The following is a 15540-nucleotide window of genomic DNA, read 5'->3' as shown; positions in this document are numbered from 1 at the left end:
ATAGCACTATGGAATAACATTATCAAATACTCCCAGGCATATCACAATTATTTCCATTATCAAGCAGGGAGACTCGTGTTGAAGAGTGATGTTAGATTAGCCACATCTTTAGTTTTTTTTGTGACAACTCCTAGATCAATCTCTATTACATGTATCGGTTGTCCCCCGTTGTGTTGCCTTGGCCAATACTAAACATAGGACCCCGGGACCAGGTTGAGAAGGGGACATCTGAGGAGGGGTTAGGTGTAATGAGAAAACCACATTCTTCCCACAGAATCACTACGAGGCTGATATAGACAGTCTTCTTGTAGTAAGTTATGCAAAATAGATCAATTACTTTCAGCCAACCTTTCAGTTTAACTACCAATCTTTGTTATCAACAGCTTTATGGATGATGCGAATTTTCGCAGCTTTTTGTTAAAAATCGCGCAACATTTCAAAGTCCTGCTACTCATGCCAGGAATATAGTATATGCATATGATAAGTATGTGTGGATAGAAAACACTGAAGTTTCTAAAACTGGTTAAATCGGGTCTGTGGCTATAACAGAACGTGTTTAGGAGTAAAAATCCCTGGTAAAACTGTTTACCAAAAACAAAACAAAAAATATTCGTCCGCCATTCAATGTATTGTTAAAGGCGACCTAAAATAAATGAGGATCCCCTGTAAACGCCTACAGCTTCCACACGATGTCGCCATTGCTGTCATTTTCAGATCAATTATCCTTGGTTACAACACGAATAGACCCCTCCTTTCTTGAGGCGCACCACAGTATGTTGTGAAACTGAAAAAATGGACGATGATTTCCAGACTTGCTGCTATCGAATACAGATCGCCCCGTGATCAATTTGATACATCATTAACGTTTATTAATACCTAAAGTTGGTTTAGAAAAGTCATTTGAAGTGATTTGTAAAAGTTTATAGGCGACTTTTGTAATTTTAAAAAGTGACGTTGCGTCTTGTAAATGGACTTTTCTCAGCATCAGACTGGTCTTCAGCAAATGACATTTTCGGTATACAATGACGGATTTAAATCGGGAAAAAGACCCAATTGTGATGTTTATGGGACATATAGGAGTGCCAACAAAGAAGCTTGTCCAAGGTAATGAATGTTTTATATTTTATTTCTGCGTTTTGGGTAGCGCCAGCTACCGCAAAATCTGTTGTTTACGTGTCGTGCTGGTATTTTGGGGGGGTGCATGCTATCAGATAATAGCTTCTCATGCTTTCGCCGAAAAGCATTTTACAAATCTGACTTGGTGGCTAGATTCACAACGAGTGTAGCTTTAATTCAGTACCTTGCATGTGTATTTTTATGAAAGTTTGAGATTTATCGAGTACTATACTCAAGTAGGTGGCGCTCTGAAATTTCCGCTGAGCTATCCCTGTGCAGGGACCACCTCCATAAGAAGTTAAGACAGTAAGACTTTTCCCAAAACAAAATAGATTTTTCCTTTCATATTTAAAAAATAATAATTGATCAATACACACCAGCATCACCTATTTACGCTTCAAAGCTAACAACCGTAACAACCTTACCATTAACCATCAGGTATCGAACACAGAGTCCTTGTATAGCAAGCACATGTTTTTCCCCTCATGAATTTCAAAGGTGCACCTGTAATGGGGAAATAACTCGTGCCCAGTATGCACCCTCACCCTGTCCTCCCTACAGAAAACAAACCTGTGTTATAGCCCTAGTTGGGCCACCTTGGCATTCTCGCTGAGTAAAAACCTTGTGGGATTGGCGAGAAGCCAAGTCAAACGGCCATTTGCATGTTTCTCTCCCCATGAGCCTCACACTCACTTCAGAAATATGTCAATCGCGCTGTATCCGGGTCAAAGACACAGCGGGGCTGTGATGACAAGCACGTATCCCTCCGACACAAATTGACAGGAGACAGGGGTTGGCGTCAAGACTAGAGTCAGCAGTAATCACCAACCAGGCAACCAGCAACCACTGTCTTCCCACAAACTTGGAAGAACTGGGGGAAATCTGGCAGTGACTGGCCTGCACACATATTCATAAAATCCCTAAGTAAGCTGCTTTCTAAAACACAGAAAATACCTTAGACTAGAAGACCCTAGGTCAGGTTCCCCAACTGGCAGGGTTTCCCCAATTTGGCCCATGGGTGGTTTTATTTGGCCCTCCCAAAGATTTCTGAGCAAAGAAAATAATACTATTAATATTTTTTTTTTTACTTGTTGAGAATTTTAGCTGTTGGACATAAAATACTGCAAAAACACCAGGAAGTCAGCTCCAAGGGATTTTAATTTTGGAAATCTGTGCCCAAGAATTCCCACACATAATATAGAGACACATACAAATGTAAGCAGGGTTTGAAATAATTACGCAAATATTATATCTGTTTGGGCTTCTTGCAGTCAATTTATTTGCAGTCTACAAATTATTTGTAGTTACTGTATGTTCCGGACTTCCAACCATCCGCTCCAGAAAAAAATTGTCCCTTGACTGAATCTAGTTGATGACCCCTGCTCTAGGTCATTGGCATGCTATAGGGTCATGGTTTGAGTTTTAGTACCCTGGACTCTAGTACAGAAGGCCAGAATCAAAGAGTGAGAACTTAAGCCTTAAATTCTTGGAAACAGCTGGGGGTTTACGGCCTTCCGGAGTTCTAGAGTAGAGCTTGTGGGTCTTTAACAGGCTAAGGTTTTGGATGCACACATACCAGCACCTCTATGGATCTGTCTGGCATGGAGATTGACCCCATTGAGAAAATGTACTTGTCTTCTACTTGTTTTATCGGAGGAATCATGCCGGGAATTACCGTATGCCAAATGTCCACAGTACTGTATCCTAGGTCAGGACACAAATGGAAACAGCTTCCATCCTCATTCAGGCTTCAATGGGGACCAGTAGATTAACAACACCCTAACTACGCGCTAATAGCATTTAGCGCATGTAGCGCTTGGGGTGTCAAATGTATGCCTGTGGCTGTTATACGTGTAAACATTTCTCACTGCTGCTATTAAAACACCCGGCCTAGTCTGCTAAGCCTCCACTGACAGAAGTTTGACCATCGCGAAAAAGGTCTTTAAAACGATTACGGTTTCCCTCAAAGAAGTACTGTCCAGTGAGTTCCTTGGCCCCAGGACTTAGCATAGTACACATTCCAGCAGCAGTAATGCCTGTATGATAACAACAGCAGCCAATAATGGTTTTAAGGCCCCTAAGAGAATAGCTGCCAAGCACTGCTAACTAGGGTCAAGTTAGAAATCAAACATCTGCCAGAGAACGTATCTAAGAAGAAACGCTGCTTCGATGAGATGCATTGTTTGATTTGATTGTCGTTTCGATGATATCCATTATCTCTAAAGATGTGATGACCTGTGTTTATACATGGCCAGGCATAACCAGTAGGTGTCATGGCTTTAGAAGTCGTACCTTCAAAACACCAGTCTCAACATCAACAGTGAAGAGGCGTGACTACGGGATGCTGGCCTTCTAGTTGCAAAGAAAAAGCCATATCTCAGACTGGCCAATAAAAATAAAAGATTAAGATGGGCAAAAGAACACAGACACTGGACAGAGGAACTCTGCTTAGAAAGCCAGCATCCCAGAGTCGCCTCTTCACTGTTGACGTTGACACGGGTGTTTGCGGGTACTATTTAATGCAGCTGCCAGTTGAGGACTTGTGAGACGTCTGTAAAAATGTGCTTTACTTTCAAAAACAAGGACATTTCGAAGTGACCCCAAACTTTTGAACGGTAGTGTAGTTTCTCCAGTCAAGTCACAAACACCATGAAACAGACCGCCGCTGACAGTGCTCTACATTCTGTCGCGCATGACGTCATCAGACAACAGTCTATCATCACCTATTGACATTGCATTGATCTTTCGCATACATTCCAGTCATCTCTTAGGTCACTATGTAACGTTAATACCAGAAGATATACTAAATCTAGACTAGGTGTATTCTTATAACGTGTTATAATATTTAGTGGTCTGTAAACACAGTAGTTATTAACTGATTAGGCTGAACCAAGAAAGAGTTTACTGTTGCAAACCCGATATTCATGTTACGAAGATTGGGTCCAATCTGGACTGGGGTTGCTTAGCCATACAGGGAGGAAAACTACAGAATGTCTACAGTATGGTAGTCATATCAAGAAGATGTTGTGGTCTAGTTGCTATGTGTGTGTGTAGACCAAACATAAGTTTAACATCTTAGTTGCATAGACACAACATCGGGAGTGCTTTCCGCCAATCTTTTTTGGCAAGGAAAAGTAAAGGAGAGGCAGTAAATATATGAACCCATTTGGAGAGAATGGAACTGATCATGGCACCTTGAATTAAGGTACTTTTCCCCGCTACTTTAAAATCAATGCCCCAAAAACGTAAGTAGATTAACGTGTGGCTAAAGGCAAACTGTAACAATAGGGATAAATGTGGCCTGTTCATACATCGCAAACCGTGTTCATAGTTTCCACTGTAAACCTACTGGCTTTGATGGATGCTGCCTGAAAGTTTTTTTTTTTTTGGGGGGGGGGGGGGGGGGGGAGACTACTGCTTGGCACCTTGATAAAAGCATCTGGTAAAACATCCAAGAAAACTACCACAACCATTCAACAGTGTGTACTGTAAATCATCAACAAATGGGGAGTATGATTGAATCTCCATCTGGCCAGAAATCAAATTGGAAATGCACTCCATGGTGCTTAAACCAAACAATGTATTTGTATAAATGGGCATTACTAGCTGTAGTAGCAGTCTTCTAGGCAGGAGTTTTTGGCATTGGGAACCCCACCTATAGGAAAATATGTGTAAATGTTCAATTACCTGAGGTGTTAAGAGTATAATAGACAAGGGATTATGTTGTAAATCTATAAAACGCCTTCTTCTCAGCTCATTTCAGTTCAAAAGTAGGGGAGACTGTAACGGGGGGCCAATTGTCAAACCTTGAAAAAAGCTAGAGTGATGAAACTCACAGCACATGCACATTTAGGATCTCTCCCTGCTTGAAAAGTTACAGTCAAATATCTCACTGTTTTCAAATTTTATGGGCAAATGTTTGTTTTTTAGGGTTGAAAGTCGTTTTTCCTCCCATCGGATTGGTCTTATTACTGCCCTGAGCATTAATGTCCAATAATTCAAAATAGCAGAATTTTCATGGCTAAAACCACACTATTGTTCTCTTTTTTTCAAGTTTTTATTTTTTAAATGTAATTTATTACACTCATATAACAGTAAATACAAATCCATAAGTATACAACATATTAATGGATAAGAGCAACAAAATAAAAAAAATAAGAGTAAAAAAATGTCAATCAATCATGTCCTGCGACTGGGCCTCTGTACGACTGTTTAAAGCGACTCAATCAAATGAGCAGAAATATTTGAGCCAAATTATGAAAACAAATGATTTTAACTTGAAGATTGTATGAATTATACATTAATTATACAAACACTAACTTCCCAGGCTTGGGGTCCAGTAGAGTACCAAATAAATTGTAAACAGATATAATCTGGGCCCCATTAGATTGTTCAGATGTTTTGAGAGGAAACTAATGGCCATGTACAAACATGTGCGTTACTGTTGTTAAAAGGAAAAATTGAGGAAAATTGAGGAAAAATTGTAGTTACATATCGCAATATTATTTTTGGACAACATTTTATTGTTGGATATTTGACTCCAAGTACCAATTTTGTATTGTTCATCCTATAGCTTCTTCTCAGTCTTCTTTTAAACTAGAAAGTCAATATTTTTTCAGCACTTTTATTTCCCTGACATCACATGCTCTCTCGTCTTTTTGCAGCGTACATACACGGAGTATAACAAACATTAGGAACACCTTCCTAATATTGAGTTGCACCTCTGTACTCAGAACAGCCTCAATTAGTCGAAGCGTGGACTCTAAAAAGGTTTTAAAAAAGAGTTCCACAGGGATGCTGGCCCATGTTCCTTCAAAACATTTTTGACACTGAGCAAATTTCAGGTCTGCTTAAACAAACTTTAACGTAGTGAAAATGTTGTGCACGTTTACTGTGAACACTGAGGCTGTGCCCGCTTTAAGTTGCAGTTTTATCTTTAGGCTACTCTGGCTATTTGATCATAATGTAGGCCTACCAGAGTGGCCTACCATCAAAAATAACAACCTACATTCCGTGAGACTTTTGAAAAAAACTAAACATGCAGGGTGTTGAAATGAATCCTTCAGACACGGAGGTGACTGAAAATGTTGTTGTATTGTTTGATGGAAGAAAATACTTTACAAAATCAAATGCATTATTATTCCCATACCATAATTACAGAGACTCAGACAAATTATGCTACCCTCTGCCTATTGGCTAATTCGCTTATTCAAGCCTGTCTCAAAATACAACAGTGCCCTTTGAAGACAAAAAAAGCTATTTACCTGACTCAAAGATGTCTAGAAATGTATATGTTTTGTGCTCTTGTAGGAAGCCCTCGCTCCCCTATTGCTGACTACAAATTATCTATAACTGGGCAAACAACTCACTAACTAACAAAGGATATTAACAAAAATGTGAACACGTGGCTACATGCAGCTCTCGCTTTGATCTCAAAACAAGCGCATCTACTCACGACCGCTCATGCTGTAAACACAGTCCAGTTCAAAGTAAATGGCACAGATCCATATGGTCTATTTGCATATAGTCCTACTGAAGCTCTGGTTGTTTATGCCGCACCGGTCTGTGTAGAGTAGGGGCTGAGTAGTGCGTGTCAATGAAATAGAATCCTACTCCAATGCGTTGTCCCAACGTCATGACAGCGTTCTGCCTACAACAAAATCTCTTGCATAGTTTGTTTTGTTTCGGTATGTTGCATTGAAACGGGCTAATATTGGGTTGATTCAAAAACAATTGCCACAGTAAAGGAAAACGTTGACAGTGTTAACAGAGTCAAGATCCCTTTGAGTCAAAAGGCAGGCTGAGATCTACCGCTCCATTTTTTTACTTTTGTACCCGTTTCCTCCAGCATCTTCACACGGTCCTTTGCTGTTGTTCTGGGATTGATTTGCACTTTTCGCACCAAAGTACGTTAATCTCTAGGAGCCCAAACGCATCTCCTTCCTGAGCAGTATGATGGCTGCGTGGTCTCATGGTGGTTATACTTGCATACTATTGTTTGTACAGATGAACGTGGTACCTTCAGGCCTTTGGAAATTGCTCCCAAGGATGAACCAAACTTGTGGAGGTCTAAAAACAAATGTTGAGGTCTTGGCGGATTTCTTTTGATTTTCCCATGATGTCAAGCAAAGAGGCACTGAGTTTGAAGGTAGGCCTTGAAATACATCCACAGGTACACCTCCAATTGACTCAAATAGTGTCAATTAGCCTATCAGAAGCTTCTAAAGCCATGACACCATTTTCTGGAATTTTCCAAGCTGTTTAAAGGCACAGTCAACTTACTGTATGTAAACTTCTGACCCACTGGAACTGTGATAGTGAATTATAAATGAAATAATCTGTCTGTAAACAATTGTTGGAAAAATGACTTGTGTCATGCACAAAGTAGATGTCCTAACCGACTTGCCAAAACTATAGTTTGTTAACAAGACATTTGTGGAGTGGTTGAAAAACAAGTCTTAATGACTCTAACCTAAGTGTATGTAAACCTCCGACTTCCAACTGCATGTCTATGATAAGATTATAATTCATAATAATGAATGTTTTTGAAGTTAAGTGAATTTGGTTTATAGTTTATTATTTGTAGGTGTTTCATTTGACCACAGCTCGTGATAATTGCCTGTGGCACAAATGTAACCGTCCGCTCAATAAAATCAATATCGTATGTACAGACATATAAATGGTATGAATGATTTGAAGACATATGTACGTTTCTTATATCAAAAATGTCTGGCCTAGTTTGAGCAATGGAGTAAAATACAAAAACGGTTACAACTGCCCCCAGTCTCCCCTACATTGTGTCGATCCAGATCCACTGTTTGAGGAACGCTTTAGAAATCAGAGGAAAAGGGAAAACAACTTATGTGCCTTGTCACATATGCAATAAGGTAATGTCTGTGCTTCCACCTGTAGATCAGATCACTCATTCCCTGGCGATCAGATTATATCAAGTCTGTGTCCGATCAGTTGTGCAGCTCACTTAGACAGGGGTCAGATAAATCTCTCTCTCACACCCATTCACACATAGTACATACAGTACACAGGGCTAAAGAGTGCTTGTTGTGACGTGAGTGTGACGCTGACAAATAAACCGTTCCGTCAGGTGCCTTTCAAAACAGTGATTTTCATTAAGTCCGCCCGTTAAGCTAATGAACTAAAAGCACTTTCATGGTACAACTTCACAAGGAGCACAGAACGTCAGTAGGCTACTGTACATGGAGTCTGAATAAGGCGCTTGATCACCTCTGCTGACTGGTTAAACTGACCAGACGTGGGCATGTTTTTCCTCAGCCGCTAAAGCACACAACACTTTAAGACACTGGCGCTCCACTATAACTCACACCAACACCGACCAGGAAACCAGCCAGCCAGCTGCAGTGTGTATTTCATAGGCTGCAACACGGCTAGCGCATATAACACGCCTCAATGAAAAACACATTTGTGCTGCTATAAGAAGGGGGGGGGGGGGGTGTGAGAGGGGAACTTTCCTATGTGATGTCATAGGTGCGCTTTCTGGCCATCCTTGAGCTTTCAGCTCCCCCTCCATCGCTTCTTACCTCACCCTACCCTTTTCTTCCTCGATATGTCCCCTCCCCGTTGGAAGCTCTGCACACTGCACCCATTCTGGTTATTCTCGCCCCACCCTGGGCCCAATGCGTGGTCATCCAATAAGGTAATGTCTGAGGAATTCCTAAAAAGCCTTGTCGGCCGGCTGCCACATACACAGCCTCTTTCATTAAGACAAGACCGCTTGAGGACAAGAGGCTGCAGCGGCAGGAAAATAATCCAACAAGACTGTGTGTTGAAAAGGAAAGAAAACAGTGGTGGGATAATCTTGCCGTTGTACACAGGAGCACTGGGTAGTGTAGAGCTACCCTGGCTGTGTGGTCTGGTCCTGAACAGGGGGGCCGGCTGGTTTTGATTAGAGAACACGGAGGCTCCCTCACAGTGGTCGGGAACGCAGAAGAGACCCAGAGTGGGAACAGCGGGTCGTGGTCGGAGAACTTATTAGCAAACAAAACACAATTCGTGACCATTATGATGAATCTCAGATGCCAGTCTCCTGATGGGAATCTGTGTTTGGACAGATCTAAAATGGAGATGCTTATTATGCAGTGCAGGAGTACTCTGTCACTGAAACTGGTCACGTGTGTGGCGTTTTACTCATTAAGGTGATTGGACATGACAGACCATTCACTCCACTTCTCAGGACTCTTGAGTGAAGCCTCCGTGGAGTGGTTGTCAAATCAGTGACAGTGAAAGACTATCCCTTTCTCCTCAACGATCCCGAGGCAACACCAGCTACTGTATCCTCAGCCAACCATCACTCACTCCCTGCAGTCTGCCCCCTTTTCCTGACACACAAGGCCTGCTTTGTGCTGGCACCCTGAAAACAGAGGGTGTGTGAGGCGTGAGACGAAAATGGGGCTTCAAACGTCCTCCTCGCACTTCTCTCCCGTGCCCTCCTTCCCTCCTTCCCCATGTACAATAACACACTCTCCTTTCTCCCAGGAGCTTCTAAAAACAGGCCTGGCTGGCCCCAGTGTTATTTTTAAACCGCTCTTGCCCGCAATTTCAAACACCTGCGGTTTCCACTGGAATAAAGCAGCTCTTTCTGTGGAAAACGTAAAACATTTTCAATTAGTTATTTGTCCCCCCACAAACTTGCCAATATATGCATTTTGTCCCTGTAGGGCTGTGTGTGTGTGTGTGTGTGTGTGTGTGCTATACAAACATCATGAAAAACATTTAAGCAAAATCCCTGAAGTAATTATACAGTCAATTGTACAGTCCCATTTCATAGAAACAATTACGGACGGACCCCTCCGAGGCATGTGTGTGAGTGTGTGTGCCCAGACAATGCCAACATTCATCCAGCTACCCAGCGTTCGCTCTATCCCTCCCAACCCCTCTCCAGAGAAATATCAAATACAACATGTATTTGTCCATGTTGAAATCAATCTGCTCGTGTAGTTACGAAGGAGTTCTTAAAAGGACAGACGGGACACAGCCTGCAGTATTAGGCATGTCCATGGGAAACGCTCCACTGAAAGGAAACACATTCAAGACACATTTGGAATCCGAGATGAATTTGAAGGCATATCTGAAATGAATGGATCATTCACATGGGCCAGCTGTGCAAATTGTTCATATTTTAAAAAGGGATCAGCAGATCTTCAAGACCCTCCGTTTCAGAATGCAACACATGCATGATTTGCATTAAACACGTTTCCTGTAACTTTTCTCCAACACTTCCCTGAACGTTGTAAGTGGATCTTGCACTTAAGAATATTACCGTTAACAGTTCAAGCAAGAATGTTGATCTGGGGCTTGGGACTTGCGTCAGCATCCAGTCATCGCGGCAACATCCTCAAACTCATCAAAGCAGTGTGCTACTGGGCACCACAAGTCACAACCATATCAGAGCAGAACATTTATTTAATGAGATGGTCAAGACTCCTACAGGCACAGCTCCTAATTCAAAACTCACGATCCATACTATGACGAAGATCTGTGTCCATCCTCGGGGTTAGGTTCAGGACAAGACCTGTCTGCTCCTCCCTTAATCCTTAAAGCAGCCCCCCCCACCCCCCCCCCCCCCCCTCCCGCGCCTCTCTGATTCAGAAGGGTTGGGTTAAATGCGGAAGACACACTTTGGCTGAACGTATTCAGTTGTGCAACTGACTAGGTACCCGTTTTCCCTCCCCGTTCCCTACAGCAAATTACTCAATAGATCCCATCTCATTTGTACATGTATAACCTTTCACTAAATGTCACGGAACACTCAACAGTGAAATCTAGACTTGTCTTCCAAGAAGGTTTGCCCTATGGCAATGGAAAAGAAAGGTTAGGTGGTTAGTGAATGGGTAGAGATAGACACCGTTCCAAGGACTGGATGTCAATCAATCGTCTCAGAGTAGGAGTGCTGATTTAGGATCAGTTTTGCCTTCTAGACCACAATGAATAAGATAACGTGGACAGGGGAGAACCTGATCCTAGGTTGCTCCCCAGCTGCAAAAATCTCAGTAGCTTAGCCCACGACAAGACAATTCCTGAGGTGAGAGAACTATTAGACCCCCGTTAGAAGTAAAGAGAGGGAGCTATTAACCTGTCCGTCAGAGTCTCTCTCTCTCTCTCACCCCCCTGGTGAGAACACCACAACAGTACGGAGGAGGCAATAGGAAACAGACCAACCTGCCTGAGGGGCATCAACAGCCTGGGAGGCCAGAAATACATTTAACCAGGACGACAGCCGAGGAGGGCTTGACTCCTCCTCTCAATTATCTTAGCCAACAAGACACAGGGATGAAGTTTGTTTTCTGAAAGCTCCGGGGGAGGCAGAGGTGATATCAGTTTATCAAAACATTCAAAATATAAAACTCATCCAATATGGGTAAGCTTAGTTAGATAGTTGAACTTTGGGCTCTCACGGCAGAGCGGTGGACTCATCATATGATGCAAGATGCTCTGTACAATTTTAGCTCTGCACTGAACGTGTACCATCTTGAAAACGTAACTGCTGACATGCACTATTTTAGGGGATTGTACCAACAGCGGAGGAAGGATAGTTTGAGTGAACTATCCCTTTAAGTGTTCCCGTGCTTGACGTTTCTCTTTATGACTATGTACACAGATCAGTGAAATGAAAGAAGTCCATTATCGTCCGTGTTTCATAGCTGTGGAAACACAGCAGGGCTATCCTCTCCTCATATCTAATCTTACTTCACATCCTCCCCCGACATCTTGTAAAAACAGGACAGTGCTGGGAAGGGTTTATGTGGAGGAGTGAGGAGTGTCCTTAATAAAAGACCATCTCAAGTCCGGACTCATGCCCAGTCGTCTGAGAACTCCAGCACCTATTGTACAAAGGAAGCATCTCAAGTGGCAACTTATTCCCTATATTTTGCTATTTGACATCTACAGATACAATAATATGGCGTCTTACATTTTGGCCTGGTTAAAGGCCTCAATTATACTTTTAGCTACAAATGTCAAATATATGTCAACAATCTATCCTCCAAAGGACTATTCTATGGATTACACTTCACGAAAAAAACCCAAAAAACAATATTTTGGCCAGGGCCCATAGTAGTGCACTATGTAGGGAATAGGGTGCCATTTGGCACTCCACCCAGGTCACATACATCAGGAATGGCTTGACTGACGATAGGATTCTCAGTACACCCTGAACAACACCGTATACTACACGATGGGGTAAGAGATTGCGGCCAAAGGGGCAAGAGGGGGGAGAAACTGTAAGGTCACACCAATACAGTGCCTTGCGAAAGTATTCGGCCCCCTTGAACTTTGCGACCTTTTGCCACATTTCAGGCTTCAAACATAAAGATATAAAACTGTATTTTTTGTGAAGAATCAACAACAAGTGGGACACAATCATGAAGTGGAACGACATTTATTGGATATTTCAAACTTTTTTAACAAATCAAAAACTGACAAATTGGGCGTGCAAAATTATTCAGCCCCTTTACTTTCAGTGCAGCAAACTCTCTCCAGAAGTTCAGTGAGGATCTCTGAAGGATCCAATGTTGACCTAAATGACTAATGATGATAAATACAATCCACCTGTGTGTAATCAAGTCTCCGTATAAATGCACCTGCACTGTGAGTCTCAGAGGTCCGTTAAAAGCGCAGAGAGCATCATGAAGAACAAGGAACACACCAGGCAGGTCCGAGATACTGTTGTGAAGAAGTTTAAAGCCGGATTTGGATACAAAAAGATTTCCCAAGCTTTAAACATCCCAAGGAGCACTGTGCAAGCGATAATATTGAAATGGAAGGAGTATCAGACCACTGCAAATCTACCAAGACCTGGCCGTCCCTCTAAACTTTCAGCTCATACAAGGAGAAGACTGATCAGAGATGCAGCCAAGAAGCCCATGATCACTCTGGATGAACTGCAGAGATCTAAAGCTGAGGTGGGAGACTCTGTCCATAGGACAACAATCAGTCGTATATTGCACAAATCTGGCCTTTATGGAAGAGTGGCAAGAAGAAAGCCATTTCTTAAAGATATCCATAAAAAGTGTTGTTTAAAGTTTGCCACAAGCCACCTGGGAGACACACCAAACGTGGAAGAAGGTGCTCTGGTCAGATTAAACCAAAATTGAACTTTTTGGCAACAATGCAAAACGTTATGTTTGGCGTAAAAGCAACACAGCTGAACACACCATCCCCACTGTCAAACATGGTGGTGGCAGCATCATGGTTTGGGCCTGCTTTTCTTCAGCAGGGACAGGGAAGATGGTTAAAATTGATGGGAAGATGGATGGAGCCAAATACAGGACCATTCTGGAAGAAAACCTGATGGAGTCAGCAAAAGACCTGAGACTGGGACGGAGATTTGTCTTCCAACAAGACAATGATCCAAAACATAAAGCAAAATCTACAATGGAATGGTTCAAAAATAAACATATCCAGGTGTTAGAATGGCCAAGTCAAAGTCCAGACCTGAATCCAATCGAGAATCTGTGGAAAGAACTGAAAACTGCTGTTCACAAATGCTCTCCATCCAACCTCACTGAGCTCGAGCTGTTTTGCAAGGAGGAATGGGAAAAAATATCAGTCTCTCGATGTGCAAAACTGATAGAGACATACCCCAAGCGACTTACAGCTGTAATCGCAGCAAAAGGTGGCGCTACAAAGTATTAACTTAAGGGGGCTGAATAATTTTGCACGCCCAATTTTCAGTTTTTGATTTGTTAAAAAAGTTTGAAATATCCAATAAATGTCGTTCCACTTCATGATTGTGTCCCACTTGTTGTTGATTCTTCACAAAAAAATACAGTTTTATATCTTTATGTTTGAAGCCTGAAATGTGGCAAAAGGTCGCAAAGTTCAAGGGGGCCGAATACTTTCGCAAGGCACTGTACATCACCGTCATCTTTCAGGTGTCTCTCTCTATTGACATTCACCAAGGAACGACAGGAGGGATGGTTCAGCTGATGTGACTGTGGAAAGAATGTCTTCCCGAGGGGCATTAAACATTGTCAACATCAGCAGCGCTAAGGCAGTGGTTCTCAAACTCCTTGGGGACCCCCAGACGTTTCATCAGCCCTGAACTAGCTCCGAGCTTGCTCACCTTAAGGGCTTGATAATAAGTTGACAAGTTGAATCGGGTGTGCTTAATCTGGATTAGTTCAAATACATGGACCGACTAGGGGCCAAGAAGAGAGGTTTGAAAACCCCTGCTCTAAGGAACTTCCGGAGGATTCAACAATTATCTTCATCTAGAAGACGGTCTCTCTGATTTCCTCATACCAGCCATAGGATGGATTTTCACTCTGCCATCCATTAGCATGGGCTGTTCATGTAGCAGTTCTTGTCACGTTACAAATGACCAGAGCTACTGACACAGCATGCTAGAAAGAATCCAGGCCAACTAATAGCACAGCGAAGGGTTGACATGGGTTAGACCTGTCAGTTTGACGGTCTGCATTAGCGCAGTACCAACAGGAGATGATCCAGTTTTAAGTTTAGCCTAGGTACAGATGTAGGATCAGCTTCCCCTCCCCAATCCTAACCCTAACCATTTGTGGGAGAAATTCCAAACTGAGCCAAAATCAGTGTCTAGGGGCAACTTCCCCCTATACAGTCAGGAGAGGGGGCCCTATGTATCACATGAAAAGGAATTGACCAGCCACCCTCGACACCCACAATAGTACAACAAAACTCAAATGGCCACCCTTGCTTAGAGTGAAATTATGTCGGCCAAAGGTCACGTGTTTAAGACAATAACACATCCTGGGTCACGGATTATGTCTTAAAATAAGGTAAACCCTCACAGTGCTGTAGGAGAAATGGGCTTTCACTGAGAGAGTCCAGAATATAGGTGTGTCTTGGTATGCGGAAGTGCATGTGTTTCCATCTGTGTGTGCAATTAGGTGCGTATGTGCTTTGCAAGGTCAGGACCTCACATTGGCCCTTTCCCTTTGATGTGACATTGATGTGATTGGCCGGGAGCAGTTGGACAGTCCAAGGTCAGGGGTCGTGTCAGTGGCTGGCTGACGACTTCATGGTGAGATGTCCCCGGCTGTTACTATGTGGCCTGCATTCCAAATGCAGTCAGGGGGTCAGAAGGGGAAACCCCACAAGGAGTGAAGATTCCTCTCCCCCAATCCTCACCTTAACCGTTAGTGGGGAAAATGCAAAACTGACCCAAGATCAACGTCTTCACTCAGGAACAAGTCTCTGCGAAAGCAGCTCAGGTAGTAGAGCAGCTCAGCAGCAGGTAGTAGAGCAGAGGCCCGAGGACACACACTTAATATGTTGTGAAATCTGTTATGAATGTATTGTAATGTTTTTAAAATGTATAACTGGCCTTAATTTTGTCTGGATGCCAGGAAGAGTAGATGCTGCCTTGGCAGGAACTAATGGGGATCCATAATAAATATAAATACAAATCAG

At 42.7% G+C, this 15540-nt stretch overlaps 1 protein-coding gene across 5 annotated transcripts in view; it reads right to left on the bottom strand.

Moving 5' to 3' along the window:
- Window positions 1-15540, bottom strand: part of LOC110524034 (prolyl 3-hydroxylase 2) — a 96654-nt gene that overhangs the window by 36583 nt on the left and 44531 nt on the right. The window lies entirely within an intron of this gene.

The sequence above is a fragment of the Oncorhynchus mykiss genome, chromosome 5 (assembly GCF_057628025.1).
Source record: "Oncorhynchus mykiss isolate SJ-2025 chromosome 5, ASM5762802v1, whole genome shotgun sequence".
Classification (NCBI taxonomy): Eukaryota; Metazoa; Chordata; class Actinopteri; order Salmoniformes; family Salmonidae; genus Oncorhynchus; species Oncorhynchus mykiss.
The sequence above is the reverse complement of the archived record's forward strand: the minus strand, read 5'-3'. Positions and strand labels throughout refer to the sequence as shown.